At 53.6% G+C, this 17652-nt stretch overlaps 1 pseudogene; it reads left to right on the top strand.

Moving 5' to 3' along the window:
- The first annotated feature begins 1134 nt into the window (after positions 1–1134).
- Positions 1135–17652, top strand: part of LOC102418655 — a 40338-nt pseudogene continuing 23820 nt past the window's right edge.

The raw sequence follows: 17652 nt of genomic DNA, 5'->3' as shown, positions 1-17652 counted from the left end.
GCTGATCGATGTTTCTCTCTCATCGATGTTTCTAACTCTCTATCTCTCTCCCTTCCTTTCTGTAAAAAATCAATGAAATATGTTTTTTTAAAAAAAGAATTAAGTGAGATGTTGAATATAAACACCACTTCATTGCTGGGCACACAGCAGGTGCCTAGGGAATGACAGTGATTGCTGAGATGGCATTCTTGGGCAATTTTTAGGATATTGAGGTCCCCCCCCCCAACCCCACTATACACGCTAGAGCTATGCTAGTATTAAACTAGCACCGCAGTGAGCAGAGCCGCTCCTCAGGAAACCGTCCTCAGATGCTAGGAACTAAGTCCTCCCCACTCATCCTTACTCCAGGGCCCTTACCGAGTTAGCAGAGAAAGGTAACGTCCCTGCGGGCATCTCCCCGATGGCCAGTCCCCCGGGGACCTGGAGCCGCCAGGCGCCCGGTCACACCTGTCTTTCAAGGAACAGGTGGAAGCCCGCGCTCCCGCCCGCCTCCTGGGCCCTTCTGGCAGGAAACGTGGGGCATTGTAGGTCCCATTGGACGGGCCCTGGGGGTGGGAGTGGGGGTCTTTGGCCTGCAGGGGTCTCGGCCAACCTCTCCCCAAGAGCGCTCTCCCACCTCCTCCCCCTCACCCCCCAACCAGACCTCGGCCAGCCGGCAGCGGGCACCCGCGCCCGCAGATTTCCCTGCGCCTCCCTCCCGGTGTCTGGCGCAGCCCCAGGAGCCCTCCCAGCGCAGAGGGCGGGTCCGAGCCGGCACCGCCCCACCGCCCGGACGCCTCGCCGGGTCCTCCCCGCGGACCCGCCCCGCCCGCGCGCCCGCTGGGCTTAGCTCTGGGACCCGCTGCTGCATGCGCCCTGCCCAGGGATGGATCAGCAGAGGGTACAGAACTTCTTAATGGCTCGCTGGGCCGGGAATTAATCCTGGGATCTGGATAAATAATGCATCGAGGTGTATGTAGTCCCAGGCAAACCTGCGCTCCGCAGCCAGAAGATGGAGCCCAGCGAGCCTCGCTGCTGACCCAGTGGCCATAGGGCTCTTGCGGGGCATGAGGGACGACTGGGCGAGAGGAAGAGAAAAGGGAAGTGATGACAGCATGACTGACCCCGCGACACTGGCCCGGGGGCTGCAGGGACATGCTGAGCCCAAAGGTCAGGCAAGCCAGGAGGGGTAAGTCGGGCTTCGCGGGCGGGTCTGGGCACAGGGTGCGTGGGTCTCCCGTGAATGTGTGGTCACTGGGCTGGCTGCTGCGCGGGGGGGGCTCAGACGGAGGTGAGGAGCGTGGGGGTCAGTGGGGGTCAGACCTGAGCCTGCAAAGGGGCAGTGGCTGTCTTAGTGCCTCAGTGGGTGTGCAGCTTCTCCCCATAGTCTATGTTTCACTGAGGCCTTGGGTTGCTCCATGTGACCAGGTGACAACTTTGGAGAAACTTTGTCCCAGCAGCCAACTAAACGTGGGCCTCGCCAGGGAGGCGGTGCCCTGGCTTCTGAGGAAGCTGGTCTGAGTGGGGGTCGCACTCACCGCCTGGGGCTGCCAGGCAGAGCTTTTGGCGTGGCCAAGGCTGGGCTGCGGAAGCAGTTCCTCAGGTCCTGGGGGGCAGGTGGTCCCCTGAGGACTCCCGACAGCTGGGCGGCCTGGAGATGAGGGCGCTGTGGGGGGAGGGAAGTGGGACAGAGACAGTAAGGGAGAGGGGATGGGAGGGTCTTGCACCCAGTGTCCCTACAGAGCGGCCTCTGGACAAGTCCCAGAGCCAGAGACAGCTTTCTGGACAGCAGCTTCTTGGCTAGGGCGTGTCATCTTAGATGAGAACATCTGTCTCTTAAGAAAACAGAGTGTCTTTCCAGGTGGCCAGTCTGTGGAGGGCTGAGCCTCCCTGTGAGCACAGAGCGTGAGGGGTGTTTGGAGGTGGGTGAGGCAGCTGCCGGGGGAGCTTGGAAACAGTGTGAGACTCACCTGTGTGGATGGCGGGGACCCTCCAGCTCCTGTGAATGCGCAGGCAGCACACCCATGTCAGTAGCCTGTCGCAGGCGCCTGAGAGTAGGGGGAGGCTGGCCCCCAACCTGTAGTCAGAGCCATCAGAGCCCCACCTGTGGGGTGCGCAGGTGGAGTGTGACCTGTGGGCCCCGTGGGTAAGGAGGGCTGTGCATGGCTCTGCGGAGGCTGGTGCCATTGGTGACAACCAGCGGAGAGAGCGGGGGCCACCTCCCATCCCTACATGTGGCTGCTCAGCGCTGCACCTTGGCTGCCCAAATCGAGAAAATCACACTCGATTTTGATGATTGGCAGGAAAAACAGAGCGCAAAATATCTCATTCATAATTATTGATAACATGCTGAAAGGACAGTATTTGGCTATACTGGGTTCAATCACATATATTATTGACATTCTTCTCACCTGTTCTGTCTTTTTGTTTCTTTTAATGTAACTGCTAGAACTACACAGTGGCCCACACTGTGTGTCTGCTGGCCAGTGCAGGCCAGAAAGGTCAACGCCTCAGGCCAGGGCTGTCGGGAAGCCTGACTTTGACAACCCAAACTCCTTATTGAGCGATTGTTCTGGTCAGTGGTTCTCCGTGGGAGTGATTTTGTCCCCGGGGAGACACGTGGCACTGTCTGGAGGCGGTCTTGGTTGTTCCGACGGAGGGGTGCTCCTGGCATCCAGTGGGTAGAGGCCAGGGATGCTGCTAAACACCCACAATGCAGAGGACAGCCCACGACAAGGATTATCTGGTCCGAAATGTCAATAGTGCTGATGGTGAGAAACCCTCTACTAGATGATATTACCTGACAAGATGTGTTAAAAGATGAAATCTATGAAGCTATTCATTGGTCATTAATAGCGATCAACCACAAAAATGTGTGATCAGAAACCATGCCAAGAAGCATTCTAAGAGCACAGACTGTAAGTGAAGGGTCCAGAGGAAGTGAGGGTGCTTGAGCTGTAAGCTGAAGGATGATGGGCACCTGCCTAGGCACAGGGTGATGGAGGGAGGAGGCATATGCCATGGGAGGACAGGGAGCACTGGACCAGGAGGTGGAGCGGGGAGGAGGGGGCAGCAGACACAGCCTGAGGCTGAGGCCGGTCAAGGACTGGGTCCCACAGGGTCAGGCTCGCAGCTCGTTAAGGAATCACCCTCCCTCCGGACGTTTTGGGAGAAATGGAGACCATTAGATACATGTGCCTTGGAAAATGTGGGCTCTGGTACAGAAGAACTTTCAAGACTCATTCCAGCCTTTTAGGAATTGAGCAGGATACGTGTTATAAGCACAGGAAGTCACAGCATGCGATTCTCAGCCCCCGCTATCCAGACACTGCCTTGTCCAGGCTGCTCCAGACTGTACATTCCAAATACACTCCCAGACCCGCCACGGCGAGGCCCACGCTGTTGTGTGGCAAAGACTGGGTCTCTTTCTGGGAAATTAATACCATCAGCCCAGTCAGCCAGCTCAGGAGCTCTGGAGTCTGGCAAAAGGCTGCTCTACAGACAGGGACTTCCCAGGGACTCCTCCCTGTCAGCTTCCTGGCAGGTCCCCATCCTCTCATCTCTTTCCTGGGGACAGGGAGGTGCCAGCATTGAGAACCTCCCGAGGAAAACCCTACTGTCCCTTACCTGCATATAGAACTACGTTTGGTCAACTGTTGTGTCCTGGCTGAGCTCAACTTCCAAGAAGCAGTTAGAGGCAGGTGTCAACACACACACACACACACACACACACACACACACACACACACACATTCCTTAACTGGGACTCACTCTCCAGTTCTCAGCTCAGTTGTCACCAAAAATGTCCTCCCACACACCTCAGTCTCAGCTGGGTTCTCTGTTCCCTGCTTTCCTCTTCTTAACAGCATGCACCTTGCATGGACTCCAGTTGTACACTCCTCAGTGGGTTTATCTGTGAATGTCTGCCACTCCACTGGACTGTGAGCTGTGAGGGCAGGGACCAGGCACTTGGTGGTCACTCAGTACATATATTTGGAAGGAAGGAAGGAAGGGGAAGAAGGAAGGGAGGAGGGGACTGTCTGCCCTAATGGCCCAGGTCCGTAGGAAAGTTGGCCCCTCCCTTGGCTGACTTACATGTTACAAATATTTTCCTAATTTGTTACTTGCCTTTTAGGGTATTTTTTTCTTTTATGCAGATGTGCATACGTTTTTAATTTTTATTTCATCCATCTGTCAAATTTTCTTTTAGAATTTCTGCCTTTGTTTAAAATATCTATAATAATAAAAGTGTAATATGCAAATCGACTGAACGGCTGAACAGCAAAATGACCATCCGGACGACCATCCTGACGACCATTCTATGACACTCACTGTCACCAGGCCAGCCAAGGCGGGTGCAATGCGATTGGTCAGGGGCCCGGCCATTGCCCCATGATCACACTGCAGAGGGAGGCCCAGGCCACCGGCCAGCAGGGTGGTCAATCGGGGGGCTCCACGATCGCCCGACTGGTGGGCTGCGATGGGTGGGCAGGGCCTACCTCTTTGGGGCGATCAATCGTGGGGCTCCTGGACTGTGAGAGGGCACTGGCTGGGCTGAGGAACCGCCCCTCAGTGCACAAGTTTCGTGCACTGGGCCTCTAGTTTTAAAATAAAATTGACATTTGCCATTAGGAGGCCCCTTCTGTGTGTGTGCATATGTGTGTGTGTGTGCGTGTGTGTCTTTATTGATTTCAGAGAGGAAGGGAGAAGGAGAGAGATAGAAACATCAATGATGAGAGAGAATCATTAATCGGCTGCCTCCTGCATGCTTCCTACTAGGGATTAAGCCTGCAACCCAGGCATGTGCCCTGACTGGGAATGGAACCACAACCTTCCAGTTCATGGGTTAATGCTCAACCACTGAGCCACACCAGCCAAGCGAGGCCCCTTCTTTTAGAGGAAATTGTTAGGCTGACGAGCAAAGCTATAGCAGGGTTGGCTTTCTCCTTTAGCAGGAGTACTGGTGTCTTGTAAGCCTTGGTGATTGTGTAGAGCCTGGACAACACTCTGGGAATAGAGAGAGAAAGTCCTATGAGTGAGAGAGAGTACTTCCAGTGGCTTTATTCTCATAACTATACTATGATGAAGCATCATGTTCCCATCTCAACAGATGTGAAAGGAGAATCATGGTGCCCTGCCAACAAGTGGTGGAATTCCTATTCATGTCTTTCTTACTCTGAGGCCTCTGACCTCTGCCTCACCCAGCACAGGGATTCACGGTAGCCTCAAACCACTGTGCACTGCCCTACCTGTCTCCTAGGAGCCATGGATTCTGAGTAATAAAAAGCAGTGATATTTTTAAGAAGGTGCCCAACACATATGAACATAGAGATTAGATTTAGACAACTGTTGAAATATTTAAGGTTGAATTATTAATATGTAGTGGAAAACTAAGCAAATGGAAAAAAGGTAATTGTGAACTCCAGGAAAAGCAAAAAGTGATGCATGAAAGGAAAAATTATTACAGTTCACTACATAGCTCAACTGGGACCAGCAATTACATAGTACTAATAATGCGAATTCTGTGTATTGACCAAACCAAAATTGTAATAGACCTATATTGGAAGGCTGGGTGGGTGCTTGTGTGTGGTGGGGACAGGGGAGTGAAAGAAATAAAATCCTCACCTTCCATAGCGAAAAGTTAACAGATAATTCTTAAAAGAGAAAATCAAGAAGTAATGTGGCATAAAAGTGATCTGTGGCACACCGGTCAGTGGAGCAGAACAGAAAGCCCAGAAATAAGCCTGTGCAAGTAATTTATAACAAAGGAGCCAGGAATATCCAATGGGGAAAAGATAAATAGTGTTGGGAAAACTGGACAGCCACATGCAAGAGTGTGAAGCTGGATGCCTATCTCATCCCACACACAAAAATCAGCTCAAAATGATGAAAGATGTGAATGTAAGACCTGAAATCCTAGAAGAAAACATACGGGATAAGCTCCTTGACCTCAGTCTTCATAATGATTATTTGGATTTGACCAAAGCAAAGGCAACAAAAATAAGCAAGTGGGGCTACATCAAACTAAAAGCCTGCTCATCAAAGGAAGTCATCAGCAAAATGAAAAGACAACCTACAGAGAACATATTTGCAAAGCATAGATCTGATAAGGGGTTAATATCCAAAATCTATAAAGAACTTCTACAATTCAATAACCCCCTCAAAAAATCCACTTTTAAAATGGACTGAAGAACTGAATAGACTTTTTTTCAAAGAAAAAATACAAATGACCAACAGGTGCATGAAAAGGTGCTCAACATCACTAATCGTCAAGGAAATGCAAGTCAAAACCACATGAGATACCACCTTATTCCTGTTAGAATGGCTGTTACCAAAAACAGAAGTGATAAATGTTGGCAAGGATGTGGAGAAATGGAATCCTGGCTCACTATTGGTGGGAATGTAAATTGGTGCAGCCACTATGGAAAACAGTATGGAAGTTTTTCAGAAAATTAAAAATGGAACTATCAGATGGTTCAGGATTCCCACTTTTGGTTCTAGATCCAAAGGAAATGAAAATAGGATCTCAAAGGGATTCCTGTGCTCCCATGTTCACTGAAGCACCATTCACAACGGCCAAGGTCTGGAAACAGCCTACATGTCCATCAGTGGCTGAATGGGTAAAGAAGATGTGGTATATATTATACACTATATATATTACATATAGTATGACATTGTGTTATATATGTGTGTGTATATACAGACATATACATAGATATATATGAATATATATTTACATATATGTACAGTCGACCCTTAAATACCATGGGGGGCTTGAGACACTGACCCCCATGCAGTCAAAAATCCGTGTATAACTTTTGACTCTCCCAAAACTTAACTACTAACATCCTGCTGTTGACCGGAAGCCTTGCCGATAGCATAAACAGTGAATTAACACATATTTTGTATGTTATATGAGTTATATGCTATATTTTCACAATAAAATAAGCTAGAAAAAAATGTTATTAAGAAAATTGTAAGAAAGAGAATACATTTACAGTGCTATACGTATTTATTGAAAAAATCTGCATATAACTCGACCCGTGCAGTTTAAGCCTGTGTTGTTCAAGGGCCTACTGTATACATGTTACATAACATATGTTTTTATGTACAATGGAGTATTATTCAGACATGAGGAAGAAGGAAATCCTGCCCTTTGTGGCAACATGGATGGACCTCGGGGCATTGTGCTGAGTGAAATAGGCCAGACAGAGAGCGGCAAGTACTGCAGAGCCTCCTTGTATGTGGGATCTAAAAAGAAAAGGCCAACTCACAGAGACAGTGTGGAAACGTGGCCGCCACGGGCGGGGGTGGGGAACAGGGAGAGGCTGTGCGAGGGTCCACATTGTCAGCTGTAAGATGAATGAGGTCTGAGGCTCTAATGGAGTAAGCATGGTGACTGTAGTGATAACACTGTGGGGATCATTGAACTTTGCTAAGAGAGCAGAACTGAAATGTTCACACCAAAAAAAAAAAAAGATAAACATGTGAAGATGGAATGGTGGATGTGTTAATTAGCTAGGTGGGGGGATCAAAGAGAAAAAAGATGAAGTAAATACTGTTTAGAAATGTAGAGATAAATACCAAAGATAAATACTGAAGTGGTTGGAAGTGGCTGCCTCTGGGGGTGGGGAATGAAGGGGGTAGAAGGACAGGAGACTGCAGGTGGCACCCCAAGGCTTGAGATGTGGTGGAGGGGCGCTAGTCTAGAGGTCATGTGACCTCATGCCAGTTCAAACGTGAGGGTTGTTCAGAGGGAAGTTCCTGCTCTTCAGGGCGTCCGGGTTCACAGACCTTTAATTGCTTGGCTCTGAGTGGCAGACCTCCGGGGTGTGCTCGTGCTGCCCGCCCAGGCTTGGCAGGTACTCCGAGGGCTCCCTACATCCTGAGAGAGGGACAGCAAAGGGAGGGTGCTTACTTTGGTGGGATGGCGTCTGGCTCTGCCTGAAATGCAGAGAGAACCAGGGCTAGGAGAGCGGTCAGTGAGGCCTGCCAAGGCGGCGTCCATGAGAGCCGGTCACGGAGGGTGGAGCCAGGGCCTGGGCCGGAGCTCAGCCAGGGACTGGAGGTCTGACAGGCAGGAGCCTGTGGTGGAGAAGGAAGGCCAGGGAGACTCACCCAGGGGTCCCCTCAGGCCAGGCCAGGCCCTGGCACCGCTGCTCAGAGCTGACACCTTCCCCAAGGGCTGCAGCCTCCTGCCTGGACGTTGTCCACCACTGGCCAGCCTTCCACCTCACAGCGCTCTCTCCTTTCTCCCTTCCAGAAGTTTGCTCAGAACCGAAATGAAACTGCAGATGCCCTCAGATGAGCCCCAGGGACCTGGTCACAGGAGTAATTCCTGATTTGGGTCTTTGAACAGCTGTGGCCTCAAAGAACATTGCAGCCTGATTTTTTCAATATCCTAGCATTCTCATTGTTCACTCCTAATATTTTTCCTTTTTTTTTTTATTAATCCTTACCCAAGGATATTTATTCCATTGATTTTTTAGAGAGAGTGGAAAGGAGGGATGGATGGGGGAGAGAGAGAGAAAGACATTGACTGGTTGCCTCCCCCACACGCCCCAACTGGGCTGGGGATCGAACCTGCAACCCGGGTACATGCCCTTGACAGGGAATTGAACCCATGACCCTTCGGTGAGAGGGCCAACGCTCCACCCCCTGAGCACACCAGCCGGGGCTCTCGCTTTTTAATTGCGGTGTAATTTACAGAGTGACGTACACGGGTCACAGGTGCACAGATGGATCAAGAGAAGGAGCACTTCCTTCAACCCAGACGCTCCCTGTGTCTCTTCCAGTCCCTCCTCAAACCAGACTCCCTCTCCTGACCTGTCACCATAGAGCGTTGTTCTTAAACTTCATGTAAATGGAATAATCATAAGTGGGGACCCTCTCCTTCTAACATTCTTTAGGGAAGGGAGGACAGTGGGAAGAGTGCCTGGAGTGGTTCGGGCGTGCAGACATGTGCTGGACTTCCACTTACATGCACCCCCAGTTTAGTCCGTACACCAACACTGTGAGACAGGGAGGAAGTGGAGGCGGCATCAGGAAGATGCTCCAGTCACACTCCTCACAGGACTGGGAGCAGCTCAGCACAGTGCTCTGAGGTCTGTAAGCCTTCCCCTCCCCCTCCCCCACTCTCACTCCCAGTCTAGCTGTGTCCGGAGGCCAGGGGGGCAGGCGGTGTCCCGAGCAAACTGGGCCCCGTGCTGCGGGTGTCTGCTTCCTGGCCAGCCCCTCTCTCTGCGGGCAGGTATGCACAGCGCTGTCGCCAGGCAGGGGCAGCAACGGAAGGTGGGCTCTGCCACCCACTCTGGCCTGGTCCGGCTTAGATTTGTTCGTCTGAAAGGCAGCCTGGCCACACAGCAGGCGTGGGAAAGGCGAGGGGTCAGGATTAAATGGGTTGCGGAGGGTGGGCACCTCAACTAGGGGTGGCTGCAGGGCTGGCATTGGTGCCCAGGTGCGTGGGCTCAGGCAGGTCCGGCCCCCTCTGCTGCTGGGCCGCTGTGGTGTTGCAGCACCAATTTCTGACAAAATCAGCAGCTCGAATGCCCCTCCGATGCCTTCTCCCCCGCGCATGAGGAGTTAGACTCGTCTATTTAATCCCTTTGCACTGACCAAGTATTTAACCAGAGCAGAGACACAGCTCGTGCCTATGAACACAGGGAGCCTGCTTCAGAGCAAACGCAGCTCATGAGGCAACTGTACTGTGCCCCCCCACAGCCCAGGGCAGGCCTGGCAAGGCCGACAGTGCTGGGCACCCCTCGATGAGAAAAGCCCGAGCACGGCACTCGTTCGCCAAACGCGAGACCAGCTCGCAAGTCCATGCCTGTCCAAGGCCACGTGGCTGTCCACCCACCTCTTTGCAGGGTGCTGCCTGCTCCAGCCTTGTCCCCGCTCCCGGCCTCGCTGCCGCGCTGGGCCGCCCTGTGATGTCCTGGGACACCTGCCTGTGTGCAGTCCCTTCCTCTCCAGGACACCGTGCTGAGAGAGAGCACTGTCCTGTTTCTCAGATGAGGAGACTGTGTCCCAGCGAGAACTTACCGGCCAGGAGGGGACCTGCCAGGCGGCAGTGCTGGGATTTAAACCCCTGAGGCTCCTGAACACGACCGGGTGCCTCATCCTCATGCACCAGGCCCTGCGGACATCAGAGGGGAAGCCATCCAGGGGGAAGCCTGTGACAAGGTCCGAGGCACATGCTCGTGCAGGACGTACTGGGAGACCAGGGTGGCTGCAATGCAGGAAGGCAGTGGGGGGACCAGGGACGGTGGGGGGGCGGGGGGGAGAGGCTCAGCTCATATCAGGTAGGGCGTTAAGCAGGGCAGTGACATAGTGGCCTGGCTGGACGGCTGCAGTACGGGTGGTGCGTCTGCAGGGAGTGGCCCTGAGTCAGGGAGGGTGCGCATCCAGTAGGTGTTGTGGGAGTGTGTGCTTCCCACCTGCCATCCTCAGGGCTTGAGGGGACACCGGGCTCGTCCTCAGAGCACAAGTGCTGAGAGCCCTCAGGGCTGCCTGCAGGCGCCCCTGCCCCGGGCACTTTGCCTGCCCCCTGACTGCATCTGCCTGCTGCTGCCCAGGCCCGGGCACAGGAGGGCAGTTTGTGCCCTGGAGAGAGGCGCTGGAACCCAAGACTCCACCCGCTCCTGCCTCTTCTCCCAGATCCCCGCCATGGGAGCTCGGAGTTCTTCCCGAGGAAGATGCCCGAGTTCACGCGCCAGCACTCGGACACTCGGGACACAGGAGCCACCACGTCTGGCCAGGGGAGCTCCGGCTGGACTGCCGCCGAACTTACTGGTGGGAAGTGGAGATAAATGCTTGCCAAACAGGCCCGGCCTGGGCTAGACCACGGGGTTGGAGGCTGCCTTGGGCTCCCCCAGGAAGGCAGCCGGGACCTGCCCTGACTCCACCGAAATGTCAACAGCCTCAGTGATTACTCAGCCAAAGCGGAGTGTATTGATCCAAGCTAATGGCTGGTAGGCAGGCAGAAACAAAATCGATAACTGATATCGAATTACGTCAACTCACCGACCCGAGGCTCCTAGTGAGTGGCCTGCAGGTCTGCCCCGGAGCCGAGGCCGCCCGCCTGGCCAGCTCCGGACAAGGGACAAGGTCCGGCAGGGTCCCTAGGAGGGAGCGGGCTTCCTCCAAGCACGAAGCATTGCAGTCCAGGGCGTCCGCAGGGTTTGTGTTTGCTGCCATTTCTCGTGGACACCTGGGCTCCACGAGGCTGAAAGGGCCTCAGCCTGCAAACCCTGAGCCCGTTTCAGGACCTCACGCGGCCTGTCTGCGGGCCCAGCTGGGGAAAGTAGGAAACTGAGGTTCTGTGTTTGGGGTCTCCTGCTGCCACTCCTCTGGTCACAGGAACCGAACCAGTGATCTCGTGCCCTCTGACCTTCATCGTGTGGAGACAGGCCTGGGTAGGACAAGTCCTGGGGCAGATTTCTTCCGAACCAAGATCGCTACCGAGGGACAGTCTGTGGATCTGGTTTTCCCATCGTCTTTGAGCGCAGCATTGCAGACAAAGCCAGCGCCCTGCTTCGGGAACCTCAAACCAACAGCGCAGGAAAGAGCCGCACGGATACTTCAGGGTGAGCCGGCTCGAGGCTGGCGGGCTCACAGGTGCCGGCGTCCCGCGGGAACAGCCACGAGGGGACCTGTCGCTGGCTTGGAAAGAGTGAGGTGCACACAGGCCCACAGAGGCCTTGTCATGCGACGTCATGTGCACGTCAATCAGCTAAAGCTGTCTGCACCCTGATGGGGGCACAACCTTTCCAAGGAGAGGAGGCAGCAGAGACCCCCAGGGCGGGGGTGGAGGGGGGGCCAGCCTGTGGATAGTTAGAGGGAGTCCACCAGGCTTGACTTTCTAAGAGCAGCAGGTGTTCATTAGTCTTGGGGAGCAGCGTTAGGGTGTGGTTGTTCTAGGGCAGGGACCGGGGACCTGGCATAGTCAGGGTTTTAAGAGCCAGGAGCCAGGCTTCCTGGGTGTGACGCCAGGCTCTCGCCCTGACGTCTTCCTGTAACCCCTACCGGCTCCCTCTTCTCCCCTGACCCTCCATAGTGTAGGGAGGAAACCCGTTTCCTCTCCCCGGCTATGTTCTGAGCCTGAGGCCAGCAAATTGAGCTTATAAAAGACAAATTAACAGAAGGAAAGACATGTAAATCACTGACAGTGTTTGGGGGGACTTCACAGGAAAGAGGTGACGCCTCAAAGAGCAGGCAGAGCCAGGGTGGGAGGTGACGGAACGTCGGTGGGGAACCGTGTTCAGTGATGTCTGCGATGCGGACTGAAGTCTGATGACAGTGACCCTCGCACGGTGCGCTCCCCGTGCAGGAGGGGAGGCGCCCTGTAAAGGGAAACTGATGCCCTGCTTTTAGGAAGGAGCAGGGAGGGCGAGAGTGCTCCGGTCTTTGCTGTGCCCAGGGGCCTGCAGCTAAAACAATGTGCCAGTCGCTGTAATGGCGCACCCACTCTCCACCCGCTCTGGCCTCACCACTGCCACCGGCCTCCCGCCTGGTCAGGCTGCTGCCTTCACGCTCCCACTTCCCCTTCTACTTGCCGTGATGAGTCTCCTGTATTTGGGTGTCTTTGTTGCCCCGTCACCGCTGCCAGGGCAGGGTTGTGCCTTCCACCCCCATGCCCGGTGCTAGCACAGGTGGATGCACAGGAGGCCCCGTGAGCTCTGTGACCGGATGAATGAACACTGGATCCAGTGGACTCTGGGGGTGCACAGGGCATGGACGTGCAGGTCGAGCTGGGCCAGGAGGAAGACCCAGAGCAGCCAATACAAACCACTTAATGTGATATTTTCTATCGATACTTTCACATCATTAAAATAACCATGATGGGAACCCAAGCTCCCTAGACCCCTCAGCACCACTGCTTTCGAGTTAGTGCTTTCCCTTCTGGGGGGAGGCTGTGCTCTTGTCCTTCGTCCTCCAGGCCCTGCAGGGAGGCCCATTAGGAGGCCTGGCTGGTGACCCCTCAGATGGGGGACCCAGCAAAGAACAGGTGGCCCGTGAGCCCAGAGAGAAGCTAAGTAACAAATTAAAAACCTATCTGAGCGGTGGGTCCTCGGGAACATCATGTAGTGAACCAGCGGGTCGAGCAGTGCTCCCAGGACAGCGTGGGCCTGGCTACTCCCTCGCCCTTGGCTGCAAATCACATTAACTTGATGAAACCATTTGTCCAGCCCCCTCCAGTGCCCCTTCCATTACCTCCCCTCTCTCTTCTCAATCAATCTCAGCCTCAGTGCTTACCCTTTAAATCAATTCAGCTCTGAGAGCCCTCTCGCTACCTCCCCGCCTTCCCCACCAGCTTTAACATCCCATTGATTTGATAAATCAGTGGCCTTGAGCCCCTACGCAGCCACTCTGCTCACTCCGGGCCTGCAGCACTTACAGCGCTGCCCAGGGGAACAGCCTGGCTGGCTGCAGGCCCGCCCTGAGCAGCGGCCAGGCGCCCCAGTGGCTCCCCAAGGCTGGTATTGCACAGTCTGTTCTAAAGGCCAAAGGCGGTGTGGTAGGTGATGTCCTCTGAAGGAGACCCTGGTGAGGATTTTCATGCCCTCGGGATACCAGTGAGGTGGGGGGAGCAGGACAGAAGGTGAGAGCCAAGCTGGGGTGCAAAGCCCAGCAAAGGGAGGGCTCGCCCTGAGCACCGGGGGCTCTGACGTGTGACATCTGCCTCGTCACCCCTGAGTGGCTTCCCATGAGACCCGGGCTGCAGGGGCTTGGGGCTCCCACACCCAGGAGCTTAGGCCAGGGCTGGGGTGGGGGAGCGTAAACTAGGTTCTCCAAGTGCCTGGGCAAGGTGTGCTCCAGGAGCCAGGGGCCCTGCAAACACAGGTGCCTGGAGGGTTGCAGATACAGCCACTGGGGAAGCCTCCCAAGTGTCAAGTGTGGGGCGGGTGGGGTGGGGCGTGTGAGCAGGGAATGCGCCTACATCAGCGGTTCTCAACCTGTGGGTCACGACCCCTTTGGGAAAACACATATATAATTACATATTGTTTTGTGATTAATCATATGCTTTAATTATGTTCAATTTGTAACAATGAAATTGGGGGTCACCACATGAGGAACTGTATTAAAGGGTCGCGGCATTAGGAAGGTTGAGAACCACTGGCCTACATGATCCATGATCCGCTCTGGGGAGACTGAGGAGACCGACTGCACGCCCTCACTGAGCCCGCCTTCCTCAAGCCGTGGGAGGGGCTCCAGAGAGGCCCCTGACCTGGCCCCCCAGAGGCCACACTGGGTCGGGGCCACACTTCCACGAAGCACCATCTGTCCAGCCCGGAGCGCCAGCCTCTAGTTCAGCAGTTCTCAACCTGTGGGTCGAGACCCCTTTGGCGGTTCAACGACCCTTTCACAGGGGTCACCTAAGACCATCCTGCATATCAGATATTTACATTATGATTCATAACAGTAGCAACATTACAGTTATGAAGTAGCAACAAAAATAATTTTATGGTTGGGTCACAACATGAGGAACTGTATTGAAAGGGTCAGAAGGTTGAGAACCACTGCTCTAGTTAGTGTGTGGCCACCGCCTCCCTGGTGCTTGTCGCAGGTTATTATTCATAAACATTTCTCAGACGTGATGTTTAATTGCTATTTTAGATGTCCTAAGGGGCCCAGCTCCGCTCCATTCCAAGTTCTCTTTCCCTGCATCCTTTCCCTGCGCAGAGCGCACTGTGTGCCGGCGCCCGCCCCTGGCCGACATCACCACCAGGAGATGTGCTGCACGTCCCTTCCACATGAGCAGGTGTCCCACCCAAAATGCGTGGTGATGTCTTTTTTTGGATGTTGTGTTTTTCTTCCCTTTTCATATGGTTTTTGTTTCATGTTATTGTGCTCTTGCTTTCCACTGCTAGAGTACAATTTAAGTAAATGTTAAAGCAGAAAACGGGAGATGGGAGAGTTGCAGATGCAGCTTTAAAAGGGTGGTCAAGCCCGGCCTGAGTGGCTCAGTGGGTTGATCACTGTCCTGTGTACCCAAAGGGCATGTACTGGATTGCGAGTTCGATCCCCACTTGGGGCATGATCTCTCTCTCTCTCTCTCTCTCTCTCTCTCTCTCTTTCTCTCTCTCTCTCTTCATGTCCTCAGTCCTCAGGTGAGAATTTTAAAAAGAATACAAATAAAATTAAATACCAAGTATTTTTTTTCTAAAGTACTTTTTTCTCTTGATCACAAGAGAAAATGGCATTTGAGTAAAGATGAGGGGCTGAGAGGAGGCCCTGCAGAGACAGGACAGCGGGTCAGAGCCAGGTGGCGAGCGTGTGGCTGGCCCAGAGGCTACAGAGACCAGTGTGGCCAGGACTGGGGAACACAAGGAGGTCTAGGCGGTCACGTGCCTGGTCTGGGGACCTTGCGGCTGTCGTGATGGCCCAATTATCCACAGAGCACGAAGGGGAGTCTGCAGAGCTGTCATAGGGAGCAACATGGCTCACTCCCACCTGGAAAAACTCTCTCTGGCTGCCCTGCTAAGAGGCTGTAGACAGGTGTCGGAGTGGAGACTGGAGAAGGGGCCACAGCAGTAATTCAGGGGAGAAGTGAGGGCCAGCCTGAGGGTCGTGGTCTCACTGACAGACGGGGAGAAGGTTTCAGGGTGGGATGTGCATTGGAGGTGCTCGGGTGGGTATGTAATGGACATGTGATCTCAGGTTCAGGGTTGAGCCTTCTGCACATTGATGGTGTGTAAATCCATGAGACAGAAGGCGATCACTGAGACAGCGAGTGTGGATAGAAATGGGGCCCAAGGACCATCCCTGGACACTGCACGCCAAGAGGTGGGCAAGATGAGGACACTGAGAGTGTGACCAGTGAAGGAGGGGAGAGGAGGGAGGTCTTGGAACCCAAGGGTAGAAACGATGCTGGAGGAGGAAGGCCAACGCGGTCAAGTGCTGCAAGGGGTCAAGGATGGGAGAACTGACGTGACCCTTGGATTGGTCAGTTATGAGGGTATTAGTGACCTTGATGAGAGCAGTTTGGGTGGGAGCGGTAGGGAAAGCCTGACTGGGTGAGGTCAAAAGAGAACAGGAAGCAGTCAGAGATGACGAAAAGTTCTGAGGTAGATGATGGTGATGGTTACATAGCAGTGTGACTGTACCAAATGCCACTGAACTCCACACTTACCAATGGTTACAGCGATAAATGTCACGTGAGGTATCTGTTACTACCAAAGAAAGGGAATAGGAGAGGAATTGCAGAAGAGAGTAAAGATACCTCTTCTGGAGTGTTTGTTAAAAAGGGGAGTTGACCATGTTAGTATATACATTTGTCTCATTCTTTTTAACTTCTGCAAAGCATTCTGTAATGTGAATATAACAGTTTATTTAGCTACCGTATTTTCCTATCGTTGGGCATTTGGGTATTTCCAGTTTCCAGGGGTCACACAGGTGCTCCAAGGGCATCCTTGTGCCTGACTCCCTGTGCCCTGTGGTTCTTTCTGGAGGAGGGAGGCAAGAAGCAGAATTCCTGGGTGCAGAGTGGGCATGTTTTTAGTTTTATTAAATGCAGCTCAGTTGCCCTCTACAGAGTGGCTTGTCATTATCACAACCTCAGCAACACACCTATAATAATAAAAGTGTAATGTGCTAATTAGACCAGACATCCTTCTGGATGTCCTTCCTTCCGGACAAAACCACAGTGGGTGGGGGCCGGGGCCAAGACCCTTTCATGAATTTCGTGCATAGGGCCTCTAGTATTACTATACTTTTTATCATATCATGGATATATTTGCATTTCACAATTACTATTGAAGTTCAGCATCCTTACACATCTTATTGGTCATCTGCAATTTCTCTTCTGTACATCGCCTATTCACTTCTTTAATTTCTTCAGCTCAGAAATGAAAAGGGCATGATTCGGTGCCTCTTTGCTGGCCCTGCACCTCATGTTGCCTTGGCAACACCTTGAGGCTGCGCAGCCCTTGTCCTTCTCTAATGATGACTGACCGTTCGTCCTCTATCCTGGGTTCTGACCTCTTGGGTTTGAGTTTACTTGTGTTTTCATTCGGGGCAGTGGTTGGGCAGACAGAAGGCAAGCCAGCATCTTGCCCACACGTGAGGCTTCTCCTGGTTAAGCCGGTGTTGGCTCTCTCATCCCTCTGACGGCTTCTCCCAGGGTCGGCCACATGCCTCTCTGCCTCTTCTCATCCTCAGCCCCAAGTTCCCGGGGTCTGGCTTTAGTCTCCCTTCCTCATCTAGAGGCTTGGGGGGCCTCACAGGTGTGTGGCAGTTTCCTGAGGAGTTAAATGCACAGGCCCTGCACGAGGGTGAACTTACATTTGAAAACAGGCTGTGCCACTTGCTGGCAGTGGTGGCCTTGGGCAGCTTCGTTAGCTCTCCAAACCTCAGCTTGCACATCTGCAAAAGCGGATGTAGTAACACTTGCGAGGAGCATTCAGTCCGGTTTATAGCATATGTGCCCAGCCCTCGGTGAATAGAAATTATCACCGTTATTACTGTCATTCAACACCCCCTGAGGCTTCCCACGTGCCAGGCACTGGTCTGTAGCCACCGCTCTCGTGGGCCCATTCTCTGCCCACACTCCAGAGTGCACACCGGACTCCTCCCGCACACACTCCTTCGGGGCCGAGAGTCTGCAGAAAGGCAAGCGGTGGGCGAGCTGATCTCCATGCACTTATCTGCTCCTCCTCTTTGCCCGCTGTCCTG

This window comes from Myotis lucifugus, unplaced genomic scaffold, assembly GCF_000147115.1.
Source record: "Myotis lucifugus unplaced genomic scaffold, Myoluc2.0 scaffold_1633, whole genome shotgun sequence".
Classification (NCBI taxonomy): domain Eukaryota; kingdom Metazoa; phylum Chordata; class Mammalia; order Chiroptera; family Vespertilionidae; genus Myotis; species Myotis lucifugus.
Note: the sequence above shows the minus strand (reverse complement) of the source record. Positions and strands in the feature narration are given on the sequence as shown.